The sequence below is a fragment of the Podarcis melisellensis genome, assembly GCF_964234715.1.
Source record: "Podarcis melisellensis genome assembly, chromosome: 5".
NCBI classification, from domain to species: domain Eukaryota; kingdom Metazoa; phylum Chordata; class Lepidosauria; order Squamata; family Lacertidae; genus Podarcis; species Podarcis melisellensis.
The window spans coordinates 66,950,813-66,969,668 of record NC_138537.1 but is presented as its reverse complement, the minus strand read 5'-3'; positions in this window follow the sequence as shown (position 1 = coordinate 66,969,668).

Genomic DNA, 18,856 nt, shown 5'->3' with positions numbered 1-18,856 from the left:
AATGGAGGCAGTGAGAGATTTTACTTTCTTGGGCTCCATGATCACTGCAGATGGTGACAGCAGTCACGAAATTAAAAGACGCCTGCTCCTTGGGAGAAAGGTGATGGCAAACCTAGACAGCATCTTAAAAAGCGGAGACATCACCTTGCCAACAAAGGTCCGTATAGTTAAAGCCATGGTTTCCCCAGTAGTGATGTATGGAAGCGAGAGCTGAACCATAAAGAAGGCTGATCGCCAAATAATTGATGCTTTTGAATTATGGTGCTGGAGGAGACTCTTGAGAGTCCCATGGACTGCAAGAAGATCAAACGCATCCATTCTTAAGGTAATTAGCTCTGAGTGCTCACTGGAAGGACAGATTGTGAAGCTGAGGCTCCAATACTTTGGCCACCTCATGAGAAGAGAAGACTCCCTGGAAAAGACCCTGATGTTGGGAAAGATAGAGGACACAAGGAGAAGGGGACAACAGAGGACAAGATGGTTGGACAGTGTCATCGAAGCTACAAATATGAGTCTGACCAAACTGCGGGAGGCAGTAGAAGACAGGAGTGCCTGGCGTGCTCTGGTCCATGGTGTCACAAAGAGTCAGACACGACTAAACGACTAAACAACAACAACAAAAATGAGGACCAGCAAAAGTAAGGTGGAGGCTTTGCCTTGGAGGACCAGAGGGGTGCCATATTAACAATGCAATTCTATGCATGTCTACTCAGAAGGAAATCTGATTGAATAAGGTGTGCATAGTAACAACAGTTTCGATGATGTGCAGTTCTCTTTATTACAAAAACATGTAGTTGTGCCCAAGGCCACAAAGTATATTGCAAAATGTCTATTAGCAGAAATGCCAGATTTTTTAAAAAAAATAAAAATACATGCTTGAAATAGGTATTATTTATATTATTACTAATATTATGAATATTAATATTAATTAATCTGCTTCCACGCGTATGTCTCAAGGCAATATGCAACCAGCTAAAAACACAGTTTAGAACAACACAGAAAACAGCAGATATATTTAAAGAATACTAAGTGGACACCCACGGCAGTGACCCATCAGAGCAAGAATGTCTTCAATTGTTTCCAGAAAGTGCAGTTTGTGGGCACCTGCCATAACTCAGTAGGAATGCCATGCTGAAAGCCCTGCTCCGAGTTACTGTGGAGCAGGTTGTTGAGATTTTTGGAACTTGCCAGTGAAACTGTCCCACAGCCTGCAGTGACCTCCTGGTTATATAAGGGATAAAGCAGTTGCTCAAGTAAGGTATGGCTGAGTTTTAAATCTCCTCCAAGAAGCATAGCTGCAGGATTCAAGCCAGCTGTGATTAAGAGTTTAAGAATGTAAACTGCTGTGAGTGTGAAAAACAGCTGTGACTAAATGTCAAAAGATCTTAGTCTAATCCTGATGTGAAGACAGCCCATCTATCCATTTTGGCTCTCCCGTAATCATGGGAGAGCTCATCTCCAGCAGTTACCAGCTGAACAGCCAAATGATAAAATATAGCCTGCATAATTAGCTGACATACATCAATTTCATCAACTGAGTGGCAGTGATAAAACATGTTTGGTTTTAAAGTGATCCTTATGTCAGCCACACAGTTTGAGTACCATGTAGATATGGCAAAATTATTATTTTAAAAATGGTGCAAATTGGCAATAAATGTACCTTTTAAATTTAATTTATACCATTTTTTATTTTGTTTAATAAAATATTGTTTTAGGAAAATCAAAATCCTAGGTTTGTTTAATTCCATGTGGTTAGTTTGCACATAGTGACTGGGTTAATGTGCCCATTTCATTTTTTTAAATGCAGTATGCAATCTTATTTATTTTCAATAATGAGCACTCTTGCTGAGTTTCATAGACCTCCAAACATGAGGGATGGTGTTAGAGAAACATAAATATCCTCTGTGCCATTTCCTGCCATGCTGTGCATTCCTAACAGCCACTCTTTCTCTCAGTACTTTTCAGAAATAAGTTAGATGTGGGAAAGATTTATATTCACCACAGCTGACATCTGGAAAGTACAACCTGGGAATATCTAGTCAAATATGATATGTTGCTATTGACATTATACTAGCACTCCAAAGTTCTAATTAGGGCTAAGCTCCAGAAAAGCTTGTTCTTGCCCAGAAGCTTTCATTTTAACAATAGGTGATATCCAACTGAGGTGTCCCAATTGGGCAGCAGACTTCCACTTCTGCAAATGGGACTTGCCCTTCCTTCTCTCTATCCTGCAGCCCCCATACACCCAAAATCTTCTATAGAGGGTTGTGAGACCCTCAAGAGCAGATTGAGGGGCATGGGGTAGTGAAGAGACTGCTGGAGGAAGGGGAATCCTGGAACAACTGCAGGCAGGATGTTGTTGTTGTTTAGTCGTTTAGTCGTGTCCGACTCTTCATGAACCCATGGACCAGAGAATGCCAGGCATTCCTGTCTTCCACTTCCTCCCACAGTTTAGTCAAACTCATGCTGGTAGCTTCGAGAACACTATCCAATCATCTCATCCTCTGTTGTCCCCTTCTCCTTGTGCCCTCCATCTTTCCCTTCTCCTTGTGCCCTCCATCTTTCCCAACATCAGGGTCTTTTCCAGGGAGTCTTCTCTTCTCATGAGGTGGCCAAAGTATTGGAGCCTCAGTTTCACAATCTGTCCTTCCAATGAGCACTCAGGGCTGATTTCCTTAAGAATGGATAGGTTTGTTCTTCTTGCAGTCCATGGGACTCCCAAGAGTCTCCTCCAGCACCATAATTCAAAAGCATCACTTCTTTGGCGATCAGCCTTCTTTATGGTCCAGCTCTCACTTCCATACATTCCATAGAAGGGGAAGAAATGGAGGCAGTGAGAGATTTTACTTTCTTGGGCTCCATGATCAACTGCAGATGGTGACAGCAGCCACAAAATTAAAAGACGCCTGCTTCTTGGGAGAAAAGCAATGAGAAACCTAGACAGCATCTTAAAAAGCAGAGACATCACCTTGCTAACAAAGGTCCGTATAGTTAAAGCCATGGTTTCCCCAGTAGTGATGTATGGAATGTATGTATGCAGGCAGGATGTTAGCTATTGCCAAACTAAATTTATCTACTTTGACTAAAACTATGGGGTTGTTTTTTTAAAAAAAGAGTGTGCATCATTTCATAAAGTACACAGTTGAGGGGAGGGGGGGAACTAATGGACATTTTGTCATTTTATTTTCAAAAAAGTAAAGTAAACCTCCTTGAAATCTACGCTGGCCTTTGTGTACCATTCAGGAGGAAACTGGAAATGATTCCTTTTGTTACACCATCCAAGTGTAACCATTAGATTACAATCCAAAGATTCTAAGACAATGTTGTTTTCTCTTTATTGACTTTTCCTGAACGAATTCACTTGTCTGCCACATACAATTCTCTCTTTTTTCAGCATTTGTAACAGAGGCTTATTATTAAAACATTTCTGTCATGGTACACCCCCCTCTCCCGCAAATATATTTGTTCTAGCTATTTCTGTCTTGGGACATTTACCCCTCCGCCCATGAAATATATTGTTTCCAGCTATTTTAATATTATCTGCTTCAACTGGACAGTCTAAGGCACACCCACAGCTCACTGAGGCTGCAAATGGGAAAGCCAAGTCCATTACTAGGAGGGTGAGGCCTTCAAAATGCAAAATATCTGAAAAGGTCAGAATAATTCTATGCATCACTGTAATTCAGCAAGCGCTGGGGACATTAGTATTCTCCCACCTTACACCAAGGTAAAATTCAAAGGAAGCGAGAATGCAGTGCTACTTTCTCAAACTTTAAAATAGAATAAAGAAGATGGGGGGAGAGCAGTAATTTTATCTTATCTATAGCTAGCAGAAGAACACAGGAATCTGAGCTTTATTTGACATAGTATTATGTCAGTAAGTAAATGTATTTGTTTGATGTATTGGGCATATAGTAAAGATCACAGTCAAATGACCAACACTGAACAAAAACATGGTGGGGGGGGAATACAATTACAATTCCAGGGCAAGATGTGTCCTCACATGAGATGCACCACCTTTGGGTAGAGGGATCTCCATAAGGCAAAATAACACCCTGTTTTACCTTCTCCTACCTTGGCAAGCTCAGAGGTAGCATGTGGAATCATAGGGCATCATAGGGAATGTGAGGTCTCTGCATCCCTCACATAAGTCCTTCCCCCCACTCTCTTCCTGCATCTTGTTACAAGAATTCTGGAATAGACATACAGAAACCAGGCATAAATCTTTTTGTTGTAATCATGTCCTTGCATGTACACTGAAGTGTGGAGAGAAATACGCCCGCATTGACCCCTCTGTAGATCCTTCCACACAGAGCTACTGCAGTCTCATATGGGGAAAGATTATGCCATCCTGTTTAAACTGAAAACTTAATATTGAAAGTAAAACAAACTAATAAAGCCATTTTGATTTGAAAAGATTAGCCATTGCTATAGCTGCCAAGTCAAGAGCATCCCAGACCCTGAAATTCCAGGCTTCCCCTTGGGGAGTGGGGGTCAGGGACGTCACTAAGCAAGACACATGAAGCATTAGCCACAGTCTCTGAGAGCATGCCATTCAAATGAAAAACACAAAGTCTAAAAATGAGAATACCTGGAGACTACAGGCCGGCCCTGTGGGGTTGGCAACCCTAGTCAGTACTGATCATCTTAGAACATCCCGTTCAGGAATAAATAAGATTTGCAAAGTTGATAATAACTAAAGACAGACTGAGGTGACAGGACCACTGCCTAGGCCAGGCATAGGCAAACTCTGGCTCTCCAGATGTTTGGGACTACAGTTCCCATCATCCCTAGCTAACAGGACCAGTGGTCAGGAATGGTGGGGATTGTAGTCCCAAACATCTGGAGGGCCAGAGTTTGCCTATGCCTGGCCTAGGCCAATGGGAAACTATTAATGTGAAAACCTACCACCACCACCGAAAATTATTTCACCGTTGGATATAAATGGCCTACTTCCACTAAGGAAGGGACTTAGGAAAGAGCCTTGATCAAAGATCTTAAGACGGTTAGCGAAAGGCTTCAGAGGTGTGGATGAAAAACTATGGAAAGAAAGAACAAATTATTCCTTATAAGATAGGAATAATAATTTAATAAAAGAGTTCAAGCATTGCTCACAAAGTTTTTCCTTGACAAATTAGAAGCACTGCAGTGGACTTTGGAAGGTACCTCTTGCAGTTGACTGCTCCTATAATTATCAGCAGGGCAGGGCACTTGTGCTCAGAAGATATGCCTCTAGCGAGGAGGGTTTGAAAAGCAAGGCTGTTTATTGGTCCCATTCATTTTCAATTTCTACATTAATAGTAAAGGTAAAGGTATCCCTGCCCGTACGGGCCAGTTGTGACCGACTCTAGGGTTGCGCGCTCATCTCGCTCAAGAGGCCGGGAGCCGGTGCCATCCAAAGACACTTCCGGGTCATGTGGCCAGCGTGACGAAGCTGCAACTGGCGAGCCAGCACCAGTGCCGCACACGGAAACGCCGTTTACCTTCCTGCTATAAAGCGGTACCTATTTATCTACTTGCACTTAAGAGTGCTTTCGAACTGCTGGGTGGGCAGGAGCTGGGACCGGACAATGGGAGCTCACCCCGCCACGGGGATTCAAACTGCCGACCTTATGATCAGCAAGTCCTAGGCACTGAGGTTTTAGCCACAGCGCCACCCGCGTCCCCAAACATTAATAGTACTGCAGAACAATTAAATGATCCAGTTTTATTCCATCATGAAGCATAAAACATCTGTTCTTTTTGAGAGGAGGCTGATCTTATTGGTTGCCGGAGAGGGGCATGCTAGCCTAGGTTTGAAACTTTAGATATTTTGGTTAATGGCCAACTATGCTTGAAAAAATCATACAGTGGTACCTCAGGTTAAGTACTTAATCCGTTCCAGAGGTCCGTACTTAACCTGAAACTTTTCTTAGCCTGAAGACCACTTTAGCTAATGGGGCCTCCTGCTGCTGCCATGCCAACGGAGCACGATTTCTATTCTCATCCTGAAGCAAAGTTCTTAACCTGAAGCACTATTTCTGGGTTAGCGGAGTCTGTAACCTGAAGCATATGTAACCTGAAGCGTATGTAACCTGAGGTACCACTGTATATCGAACGTAAAGTTAATAGATGCCTGAGTGACATAGACTATTCTGAAGTTATCCCTACAGGAAGGGACTAATTTAGTTATCCTGACTATTAAGGTTCTGTGGAGACTGTCTTAAAGCAGCAAAGTATGGCCCATGGACTGTCTTACCTGAAGATGCCAGGGACTGAACCTGGGACCTTCTGAATACTACCGAGTTACAGCCTATTTTCCATTTTAATTATTCACATCCCTTGAGATTTCTTAAAACTCTGGTTTGTCTCCTGTATTGTACACCAGTTGCAATATAAGAGGTACATGTTCCTTCCTTGAAGGAAAGAATTTAAAATGTTAATTCTTTATGGTGACAACTGCAAAATCATCTGGGGAATCAATATAATGTACTTTTTTTTCAGAACAGCTACTCATGACTGGGCCTTGTAGTCCAAGAAGTTAATGCTGCGGTGTAATTTATCACCAGGTCTTGCTAGATCAATAGACAAGAGCCAGAGCAAAAAAAGAGAATCAAAGATAAGATCTTTAAGATCTTTAAATTTGCTGCCATTTAGATCTGGCAAAAATTCAAAATACAGGTTTCTTGTGATGGTACTATCATTACAAGATTGATCGTTTCCCACAATGGTATTAATTTGAACTCACTCGCGCATCCATCCTTGAGAAAATCTTTCCCCGGATTAAGTTTCCAAACTGTGCCCTCAGCATTCTTAAACTGGATATATAGGAACATAGCCAATGAGTTTATTTGTATCTGTAGAGAAAATCATGTAGTAGAGCTTGCTCATTGTCCATTTCACTGCCCACTGTACCGACGACAGAGAGGAAGAAGTGTGTGATTTCACTACCAAATTAGAAGAGTTGGACAACAGTCTCATTTTTTCTCAAGCACAGAGGGGGTAGGCAAAATGCAAGATTTTGTGTATTATAGTTGCCAGTTCCCATGAGACTGAAGAGCTGAAGGACAGAACACTCTGGTCCTTGCCATCAACCATGGGACCTAGGGCTACTGGGAAGCTACTTTCAGTGACGCCTTGAATGAACCTGATGGCAAGGGGGTATGGGTGGATCCAGGCATGTGGATGCCAAAAGCAATGCTAAGTTTAAGAGGCCCCCTGTAGCATTGCCAAAATACATGTCTTTTTCTAGCACAAAAGACAGTGAAAATAGAAAAGCTAAAGTTTCACATAGAGGAAGATGAAACTAAAATCCACCAATCTAACCGAAGCATGTACATTGCAGTAGGTCTATTTGTTTATTTTTAACCAATTATGTAAAACTTGTAATTTGTTTTGTTGTTGCTGCTGTTGTTCAGGGGCCCCTCACAATCTGAGGCCCCAAACTGTAGCTTACTTAGCTTGTGCATGAATTCAGCACTGCAAGGGAGAGACCAATCTGGCTCCAGTCATTGTCTAAAGAAGGAGCAGCTGAAGGGCAGGTTATTCCCCACCTTGCTGGAAGGAACACTCTGCTCCAGTTGCCAGAAGCCTGGGGACTACAGAAGCAAGGGAAAGCGTTTCTCTGGCTCATTCCATCAGCCAAAGCAAGGAACAAGAGCTACCGACTGACATTCAAGCAAGAACACCAGCACGAGAAGATCAGCAAGGACCAATTGGAATATAAATGCTTATGGCTCAGCACTTTGTTCTGGCCTTAAAGAGCTGGTCTCCCTTCTCTTTCTCTTCCCTCCACTCTCATTCTCTTCTTTTGTGTTTTCCTGCCTTTTTAGTTGTAAGCTCAGTGGCATAGAATAATAATAATAATAATAATAATAATAATAATAATAATAATATGAGAAGTAACTGTCTGTAAAGCAAGATAAAATTATAGTAAACAACCAATTACCTGGTCTTCTATAACTTACTTATTTTGCTTATCTGCTAATGGAAGGAAACATGTATGTCATTTGCAGGAGGGTGCCTAAGGCAGCTGAGAATCTTAGAACCAAAATGGTGGGAGAGATGGTTGTTTCCTGCTTTGGTGATAAATGCACAGAACTGGTAGTTTTAAAGGTATTTTACTTCTGTGCATAAGCATCTCATCCCAGAATGAATTGTGATGCAATAGAAGACTTGACTGGCAAAACATCTTTGTATCCATTTTCATCAGAACAGACAGCTGTAAGTGACATGAGTGCTTAGAACAGATTCTTTAGTCTTGACAACAACAAGAGTTCCCAGTGGATAGTAAGCAGTGTATTTAAGTTGGATGGTTTAAATTGTTTATTTTTAACATATTGTATGAGAGGCTTGGGAAAGAGGAATTAGGAAGATGCCTGGCAGATGTAAAGAAGGAAAAAAGAAGACTGCCTTCTCTTATATCTGCTTCAATATTTTAATCTGGGAAGCTAATTCCTGTAAACCAGAGGCTGAAATGGCTAGTTATGGTATGTAACTGTTTGTGGCATGCATAGTAGGTTTCTAAAGCATTTGTACAGGCTGGTCTCTTGTGTGGCATGCCTAATTTCTTTGACAAGACAGGTCTCGGCTCACACATTTTGTCTACTGAGATTGGAGAGGTATTTTCATAGCTCTCATGTAATTCTAAGTGCAAAGGTCTTCTGCTACCATTTTGTGAACACTGCTGTAACATTATAGTTGTATCATTCCCCAGAGCTGAAGCATATAGTGGTATATTCTATATTTTTGAAAGAGCAGCCAATGGAATCCCCCTGCAACAAATCTATCCCTCCCCTTTCAAGTAAGGACTATAGCTCACTGTCAAAGCATCGGCTCTGCATGCAGAGGGTTGCTGGTGATTCAATTCCTGGCATTTCCATAGGGATAGGACAGGGAATGCCAGTTTCTGGGAATCACAAATGGGAAGATTGCTGTTGCTCAGGTTCTGTTTTCAGGCTTGCCACAGGTGTCTTGTTGGCCATTGTGAGAACAGGATGCTGGACTGGAATTTCTTTTGTTCCTCCCTCTACAACCTTGGAGCTTCTGACAGTCAGTGCAGACAATACTGAGCTAGTTGGACCAATGGTCTATCTTGGTATAAGGCACTTTCCTTTGTTTCGAAATACAGTTACCTCATTCCATCCCTGTTAATTGCTGACAAATATAGTGTTGTTCTATGTGGGACTCTGAAGAATTATCTCACAATAATCTCTGTGGGACTCTGAAGAATTATCTCACAAGAACAATGGTTGGTTCTTGCTTCTAGGTTAGACTCGTGGAGGGCTACACTTTAATTTTGTCGTTAAAACTTTTCTATCTTTGCTGTATTTCATTGAAACAATACAGGAACTCTCAGTTGATTGTATGGGACTGATAGCATGAAATATATTACTGACTGTGTTTGGGTTGTTTTAATTAAAGATTTAGTATGGTGGTAGCTCACAGTTTTCACAATATAGGACATAACTAGTATGAATGAATTTTTTTTCTTGTCTTGTCTTGTTAACATGAAAATGTTATTTTAGAAAATGCAGACCCTCCAAGTGTCCCTATTTTCCAGGGATGTCCCTGATTTAGAGAAGCTGTCCTGGTTTCTGATTTAATCCCAGAATGCCCCACTTTTCCTTAGGATGTCCCCTATTTTCATTAGAGAAATGTTGAAATGTATGGAGTTATCCAACCCCCCAAGTTATCTGAAGGCAATCTTGTACAGGGATTTTAAATATATATATTTAATGTTTTATTATTATATATGTTGGAAGCTGCTCAGAGTGGCTGGGGCAACCCAGTAAGATGTGTAAATAGTAAATAGTAAAAGTATCATTATGGAATGGGGCATCCCTATTTTCATCGGAGAAACGTTGGAGGGTATGAAAACATTATTAAGGTGCCTTCTTTTTTAGATAATTGAAAAATAAATGCATTCATTTAATGGCAACAAAATGCTCCTTTCACTAGAATTCCCCAATATTTCCATAGTACTGTAACAGAGAATGTTTAAATAATTTAATTCTTAGCTTACTCACTGCGCTGATACGTGATGAGGAGCAGTTAAGGTGGCTTATCCGAAGGAATAGAGTTAACAGGATTTGTCCTGCAAATTGCATCATGTTTTTAGTTCAAAGAGACAAGTCACATATATTTACTTCGATAATGTTTCTAGGAAGGTTTAAACAACATTAACTTTATAGGAAATCTATAAAAGTCAGTCATTTGTTTTTATTTATTTATTGCATGGGCCTCCCAGGTCATCTTCCATCCAAGCTGTGAGCCAGGTAAAAACCTGCTTAGCTTTAACAAACATCTTCAAAGATGCTGGGTTCATCTGGCTATTTTCTGGAGCCAAAGCAAACAAAACATAGCTGATATTTAGGACGGAATGGATTCCGTCTATGGCAATGCACTGTGAGTCCTGCATTTCCCAAGTCTGAAAAGGCTTATCAAGGAACCGGGCATGGGAACCCAAATTCATACTGACAGCAACTGTGTTGGTAAATTGTACAGGAGAGGGAACATTTGCCTGTACATGAGTGGGAAGTGAAGGGTGGATTTACATATCCCTTCATGTCAAGGTTTCCCCCCACTGTAACATTATCCTCAAGGAAATAGATTTACCTTTCCCTGTCTAAGATCTGGCAGAAAAGCATATGGGTGGAAACACAGTTGTCTGTGAAGAGCAAGGACTTCTTGCACGCGAATTTCTGCAGTTCATTCTTATTCTAAATAATAAATAAGAAGAAACTGCAGTCATTCACATATATGAGTGAAAACAAAGTGATGCACTGATCTGAGAGCACTATTGGGATGGGACTGCGTCTTCCCCTGGTGACATCTGCCCTTGCAAATGAAACCTTCTTAACTCCCTGTAGCCTCCACCTCAGCCCTGTTATTGGTCTTGCTCCTATGTGGCAGGATATTGTGGCTAGGACTGATTCTGCATGTGACCCTCCACTGCGTCATGTGTCATTCACATCATATCAAGAAGAGGGGCAGTTCTGAACAGATGCCTGGAAGCTATTTGGGGATGAATGAAGGAAAACCAGTTGAAGTCAATGTCTGTCACAATGGAAGATCTGTGCACCAGGAAATCCATTCATATGAAGGAGGCCATCTTGCTCTGGAGGGCATTGCACTCCCCTGGAAGAGTCAAGAACATAGTCTTGGAGTCCTCCTCGGCTCAATGCTGTTGATGGACGTGTGGGTGGCATCAGCGGCCAGGAGTGTTCTTTACAAGTTTCAGTAGTTTGTCAGCTGCATCCCTATACCTATACCCTGACTAGATTAGTGTAATGCACTTTGTGTGGGGCTGCCTTTAAAAATGCTTCAGAAATTTTCAGTGGTGATGAATCCAACAGGAAGAATGTAGGAGCCCAATGCTAAAAAGGTTTTACGCCTAGCCTGCGCTGCTGGCTGCTGATTTGTTTCTGAGGTCTATTTCAAGTGCTGGGCTTGGAGTTTGAAGCCCTAAGCGCTTTGGGATGCAGTTAGCTGAAGGACTGCCTGCATTTGTATGAGCCTATCTGAGTGATAATATCAGCACTACCCTTGCTGGTACCTTTCCCAGGAAAATCAGAGGCTCACTATGTCAGGTTCCTATTGGAAGACCGGACAAATGCTATAACATTAGTAGTGGCAAAGTTTTATCGGTGGTTGCAAGAACAAATGATCCCTATATTCTGAACAAAATGCTTGTTTAACCTGGAGGTAGGTTGTATGAATTGTGTATTGCTTTGTAATGATTTGTTGGGTCTCTGGACCGTAATAAAGATTGATGATGATGATGATATCAGCTTGTTGTCCATTGTTAAGAACGGCTAAGCTGATGGGTACCGGGGGCAAGTTCTTTTCAGTGGTGGGCCATATTTATGGAACTTGATCCCTATGAAGTATGCATGGTTCTGTCATTAGGGACGTTTAAAAGAACCCTTAAGATTTTTTAAACACTTTTTATTAATTGCTGCTCAATTCAAAGGAATGCAATTGTGCATTTTAAACGGTTGTATTTATATGTTTTATTACTATTTTCTATCAGCCACTTTGTGAGGGTGTTTATCCTGCACCTTTTAGTACAGAAAATGACTGGATAGCTTAGTGCGGATGTTTCAACTGGCAAAGCCTATGTTTGTAGACCTTGACTACAGGAGATGGGAAACTGCCAAACCAGAATTCATTTCTTAGCTGTGTGTTCACATTGTGGGGACAAGTGTGTGGTGATCCAGATTAAAGGAAGGGTCAGGTAACCATGTGACCTCAGGGACATGACCCTACTGCCCATTTAATCATGTGAAGTCTATTCACACATTTAGGTGCCATATCAGGTGTGGCTAATATTTTCTTATCTGAGAGCCACATTCACCTTTGGCCAACTCCTTGGGGGGCCACATGCTAGTGGTGATGAGTGCAGCCAACTATAATTGTGGCCACCTTCACTCTTGCACACACATCCAGGACACACATGTAGGCACGTAGCCCCACCATCTCAAGTTGATCTGTGCAGAAAGCTGAGGAAAAATATTGTCTCTGCACAATGGATGATAACCTGGGAAGGGGAAAATTTGTAGGCCCATCAGGTTGCTGTGTTAGATGGAGAGATTTAAGCCTTTCCATGTGCCCCAGTGCTGTGGCAACTTACTTTTTTCTTTCTTTTTGCCAGTCACCGAAATGGAATTGGGCTTGGAGTGCCAGGAAAAGTGAACTTGAGGGGACTGGATGTTAACCAACCATGTATGCTTTAAATCAGTAGCATAGATATGATAAAAGCAGTTCTCAGAACATAAGCATTCTTGTGATAATGTATTTTAAAGGAACAAGTCTCACCCACCCCACATAAAGGATAAGCACACCAAATGCCACTGACATATCTAATTACCCTCCCAATTAAAATCCATAAGCCTGGGTGAATAGGAATGTTTTTGCCTGGTGCCTAAAATTGTACAGTGGTGACACCAGAACATGTAAAAGCTCCATTCTTTTTTCCACTCACCCAGCAAAATTTCACATCAATTCTTTCATTACAGTGTTTCTTTAGGAATGGTACGTAAGGTTCTAAATTTATTAGGTCGATACTGATTACCTTGTTCCTGCCTTTGATTTCTGAGAAGTGAAATGTGTGAAAAACTGGATTAGCCAGGTTATCCTCCCTCCTTTCTTTGAAAATTAGTTCATTTTGCCTCTTCATCTGCAACTGAATCAAGATGAAAAGTTCATTTCCTTAAATGGGACATAGTCTCAGAATACAAAATTCTGAGACCATTCAGTCAATAGACATGTTCCCATTCACAATTTTCTTCTTGTGTGCTGAAGCAATTTATTTTCCTTTCATAAGTTTTAGCTGTTTCATACATTATGTGGAGCTGCAGATGGGCATGGCTTGAAAAGGCTTCATTATTTTATGCAAATACAATTGTCATAATGGCTCGATACTAAACAACATACAAAAGAAAAGTTAGAACTCTAAAGATTTGTGCTCTTTGAGACATTCTTTTAACAGTGACATTTGTTGTACTGGAGATGATCTTAGAAGCAGGGGTGGAAGCTGCCTTATTATTCAAGCAAAGTACTCTAGGAAGGAACAGTCTAAACAAAACACTTGAAGGAAGCTAACCTGCAATCATTAAAATGTGCTTCTGAATTAATACAAATAAAATACATTATTATTAAAAGTAGTTTTATCATGCTCTCCAGACAAAGGCTTTCAGAGCAGCTTACAGATCATTAAAAGGGGGGGGAGAGACCATTTCCAAGTTCAAGCTTAAAGACATGACACAAAAGGCAAATGGATTGAGAGGGAAGAGGAGAAAAACTCAGGTATAGGTCTTTAGTTCCCTCGTCACTGTGTAACTTGGATTTTTGTTTTGGGTTTTTTGGATAGTGGTATTTCCCCCCCCTATCATAAGTTCTAAGCCCATTAAGAACTGCACAATTGTCAGAGAAAGCAGCAGTAAGAGTCATGCCAAAGGGGTTAAAAATGAAGAAAGCAGATTGGATATGAATGCTGATTCTCACTTAGACCCAAGAGAAGGTGAACTGGGAGTAAGAAATATTGAGCTTTTTTTTTTTTGCCAGCTGCACTACATAACATGTGTGTGTGCCTGTGTGAACATAATATTTTTACTACTGTGTCTGCATTGTTCCAAACGTTTATGTAAAAAAACATCTTTACTTTGCTAACTCCCCACTGCAATCTCATTAACAACACACACACAAACACCACATAAAAAGCTTCTAATTGTCTTCTGGGGTGTTTCCTCTTGTGCCGCTTCAAACCTGCAGTTTCTGCTGAAGGGGGGAAATTGAGCTGGGATCAACATTTATGATGGAAATTGGACCGAACGGCTGTATGTTGTCTCTCTGGCCCAGCTCTGCCTGAAGCTACTGTTCTTCCCATCCGCTGTTCACTAATTGCATAACACCTGGGCCTTGTTAATAATATTAAGAGGTTCATTCTATAGACTCTTCAAAGAGATAAGGACTCTGCATTAACATCGCTAGCATTGTCTCAGGAAACAATGGAAGAGTGCACCATCGGTGATAAATTCAAACCATTGGAGAGTTGCCAGTTGTGGCTGTAGAGGCCAATAGGGGAGAGTCATGCATTATTGCAGGTAGGGCAGTTGAAGGCATCCAGTTTAGATGCTACATGTGCATCATGGTGTTTCTTCTCTCAGTGCTCCTCCCAGCGGTCATTTCTCCTGTGGTCACTGCTGTGGATACAAGACATGACTGTCTGTCTCCAGGCACTGTGATAGTCTGCAAGAGATCCCCATCTTGCCATCCTTCATGTCACATTTGCAGACATCGTCATGACGCTGAGTTGATTTGCCAACAGGCCTAGTGTCTAAAGCCAGTTCCCTATAGAGCACGTCCTTGGATATCCTGCCATCTTCCATTCTGTGGACATGGCTAAACCAGCGTAGATGCCACAATTATCTCTGTGCCGTGAAAAGAGGGTGTTGCAGTTGTCTGCCACAGCTGCAATAACCTTTTTTTAAAAAGGTGGGAAGAGGAGGACAAGCTTCTGAAACACAAGTCCCTTGATCCTGACATACATGATTATTTTCTCCTGCCCTTGAAAACTATTATTTCTCTTCCCCTCCAGCTCCCAAATGTCTCCAAAAAAGTTTCAAATTGGGGTTTTCAGCACAGCTCCAAGTCATACCTTCCAAAATAAAAGTGACAGTTCTCCAAGAAAAGGGGACTGCTTTTAAAATTCTCAGAATCTTCTTTCCAAATCAGCAAATTCTGTGGGTCGATACACTTCCAAACATAGAGTCACTAGTTACTGTAGTTGTTCGGCTCTCCTGCTTATACATTTTAACAAGATTAGCAGTGGAAGCGAATTCTTTTGAAAGAGATGAAAGATAGCAGATAGACAAAGTATCTGGGAGAAGTCACCTACCATATGAAATTGGTGTTCACACAGCTTTTACTAGCTGATCAAAGGCTTGATTTCCATTATGACCTGCAGCTCATCTCAGCCTCAAGGGTCTTTCAGACTTCATCTGCCTTTAAGGCAAAACCCAAAAACGTCAGAGATTTGGTGGCCTGATTCGTACCTGCCAGCAGATACATATTTAGCAGAGAGCTGCTCTACATTTCCCCCACTTGAGCGCTGCAGACAAATGCTTTGAAATCCCTGAAAAGTGCAACATTTTCATTGTCAAATATTTATGAAGAGATTAAGGTTTACATGCATCTTTCCCTAAAACGTTTCTTATTAACATAACATCCAGTTTCTTTCAGCAAACCAACAGCCGCTGTTCTTGTAAATTTACACACTGATAGTCCAAATGTTGTTCTTAGATCCATTTCACTCTCAGACACCATCAAGTGTAGAAAGTCGAAGTCAGGTTCGAAGGTCTTCTCCTTTCTTTCCTGGGATCTAAATCTTGCTGAATATGGATTTGCTAACCACAGTACATGTGTTTCAGTTCTCGGTTCTCAGTGCTCTTAAACCTTCATAAAACACAGCTATCATAAAACATAAAATTTCAGATGCTTTCAGATTACAAGTTGTTTTATATCTGAGATGCAGGCAGATCATTTTTGCTCTTGTACACAACAGCCTTAACTCTTAAACATGACCCTGTCTTTACCCTTGTTAACAAGCCTCTATCAATGCAATTTCAATTTGTGAGTGTTTTGGAGTGGGCAGCCACAGCCGTTGTCATGCAAGCTCAAGTGTTTGGTTGCCACTCTTTTTGTTTGGGGCTTGCAACTGTTGTTGTGGGAATTAAAAATGGGACAAAGGATAATTCTGGCAAAAAGATGGAGCTCTTGGCATGCAAGAGGCAGATGCAGGCCCCGGAGCATGTTGTGGGTGAGCTATAGAGGCGAAATAAAAAAATTAACACTCAAAAAGGTTTATTTTTCTCCTCCCCTCAAAAAAAGAGCTTTTGTCACCCCTACCCCCCAAAAAAATCTGTCATTTTCAATAATAATAATAATAAAATAATCTTTTCTTTCTTTCTTTTTTTAAAGATCACTTCAGGGAGTACCCCACAATGATCCCATGACGCTGAAAGTATTTTAGCTGTCCCCCAAGCAACATCCCATTTTTTCTTCTTATTTAAATTAACAGTCTGCTCATGTATGGGATTTTGTGCCTCCACTCCACCCAAGACAGAGGAGGACCTATTTTTTAAATATATATATATATATATAGTTCATATTTTAAAAATGAAATTACAGGACCCACTTTTTGCACTTTGGCCACACACAGGCTAATAAACTCTTGGTTCAAAAAACGTTAGCCACCCCAGTTTATGGATGGATTAAGCCATATTCTACACATACTGTACATCTGAAAGCAGGGGTTTTTAGGGGATTGGTGGTTGGCGGAGATAGCTTACTATTAAGTGTTTGATATGAGCACACAGTATTCTGATCAAAGAGAAAAAGAATATTTCCAATCTTTGGGTAATTCAGTTGGTCATTAGAAACATTCACTGATTTGTCTTGGGAAACAAGGTAGGTCTAGCTGTTGATTTTTGATACACTAAGCATAGGAATTTGAATAATAGTCAATCAACTTTTACTCAGAACAGGCCCACTGAAATTAATAGATCTAAATTAGTCATGGTCATAAATTTCAATGTGTCTGCTCCAAGTAAAGGTTCGTTTAATACAACCTCGGGATGTAGAATCCATCTTGACAAGAACTATCAATACCGAATTTCAGTGCATGAAATGATCAGCAAGGACTTGATGGTTGCTGAGGCCACTGAATGTTTGTTTCTCAAGGATGGGATAAGTGGGCTGGAAATGAGGTCCAGTTGTATACAGTGGTACCTCGGGTTACATATGCTTCAGGTTACATACGCTTCAGGTTACAGACTCCGCTAACCCAGAAAGAGTGCTTTAGGTTAAGAACTTTGCTTCAGGATGAGAACAGAAATTGTGCTCCGGCAGTGTGGCGGCAGCAGGAGGCCCCATTAGCTAAAGTGGTGCTTCAGGTTAAGAACAGTTTCTGGTTAAGAACGGACCTTCGGAATGAATTTAGTACTTAACCCGAGGTACCACTGTATTGGATGTGGTTGTGAGACCCTACAAGTTAGATTGTGCAAGAAAAATGGATCAAACCATCAGTGGGGTTATTGTTAATCAGCTAGACACAGTAAGAGCTTTTATGAAGTACTATCTAGAGCAGTGTTTCCCAACCGGTGTTCCGCGGCACACTAGTGTGCCGCGAGACGTTGCCTGGTGTGCCGTGGGAGGGAGGCGGGCGAGTCGGGCGGCGGGAGCGCAAGGCTTGCGGGCGGCAGCACGGAGCACGGGGCGACCTTCGGAGGCCGCCCCGTGCTCCGCGCTGGTGTTGGCCAGCCTTGCACACCCGGGGGATCTCCCCCCAGGAGCGCAAGGCTTGCGGGCGGCAGCTGGCAGCGCGGAGCACGGGGCGCCCTTCGGAGGACGCCCCGTGCTCCGCGCTTGTGTCGGCAAGCCTTGCGCACCCGCGGGATCTCCCCCCGAGAGCGCAAGGCTTGCGGGCGGCAGCTGGCAGCGCGGAGCACGGGGCGCCCTTTGGAGGACGCCCTGTGCTCCGCGCTGGTGTCGGCAAGCCTTGCGCACCCGGGGGATCTCCCCCCGAGAGCGCAAGGCTTGCGGGCGGCAGCTGGCAGCGCGGAGCACGGGGCGCTCTTTGCCTGGTGTGCCGTGGGAGGGAGGCGGGCGAGGCGGGCGGCGGGAGCGCAAGGCTTGCGGGCGGCAGCACGGAGCACGGGGCGCCCTTCGGAGGCCGCCCCGTGCTCCGCGCTGGTGTTGGCAAGCCTTGCGCACCCGGGGGATCTCCCTCCAGGAGCGCAAGGCTTGCGGGCGGCAGCTGGCAGCGCGGAGCACGGGGCGCCCTTTGGAGGACGCCCCGTGCTCCGCGCTGGTGTTGGCCAGCCTTGCGCCCCCGGGGGATCTCCCCCCCAAGAGCGCAAGGCTTGCGGGCGGCAGCTGGCAGCGCGGAGCACGGGGCGCCCTTTGGAGGACGCCCCGTGCTCCGTGCTGGTGTCGGCAAGCCTTGCGCACCCGGGGGATCTCCCCCCGAGAGCGCAAGGCTTGCGGGCGGCAGCTGGCAGTGCGGAGCATGGGGCGCCCTTTGGAGGATGCCCCGTGCTCCGCGCTGGTGTTGGCCAGCCTTGCGCCCCCGGGGGATCTCCCCCCCGAGAGCGCAAGGCTTGCGGGCGGCAGCTGGCAGCGTGGAGCACGGGGCGCCCTTCGGAGGATGCCCCGTGCTCCGCGCTCGTGTTGGCAAGCCTTGCGCACCCGGGGGCGCGTGGGGCGCCCTGAAACAGAGGGTTCCCCATGCTGCGGACTGTAGCCTGCCGCCCGACGCGCGGGGCGCCCTGAAGCAGAGCGCCCCTCGCGCCAGGCAGACATGGGCCAGCCCCAC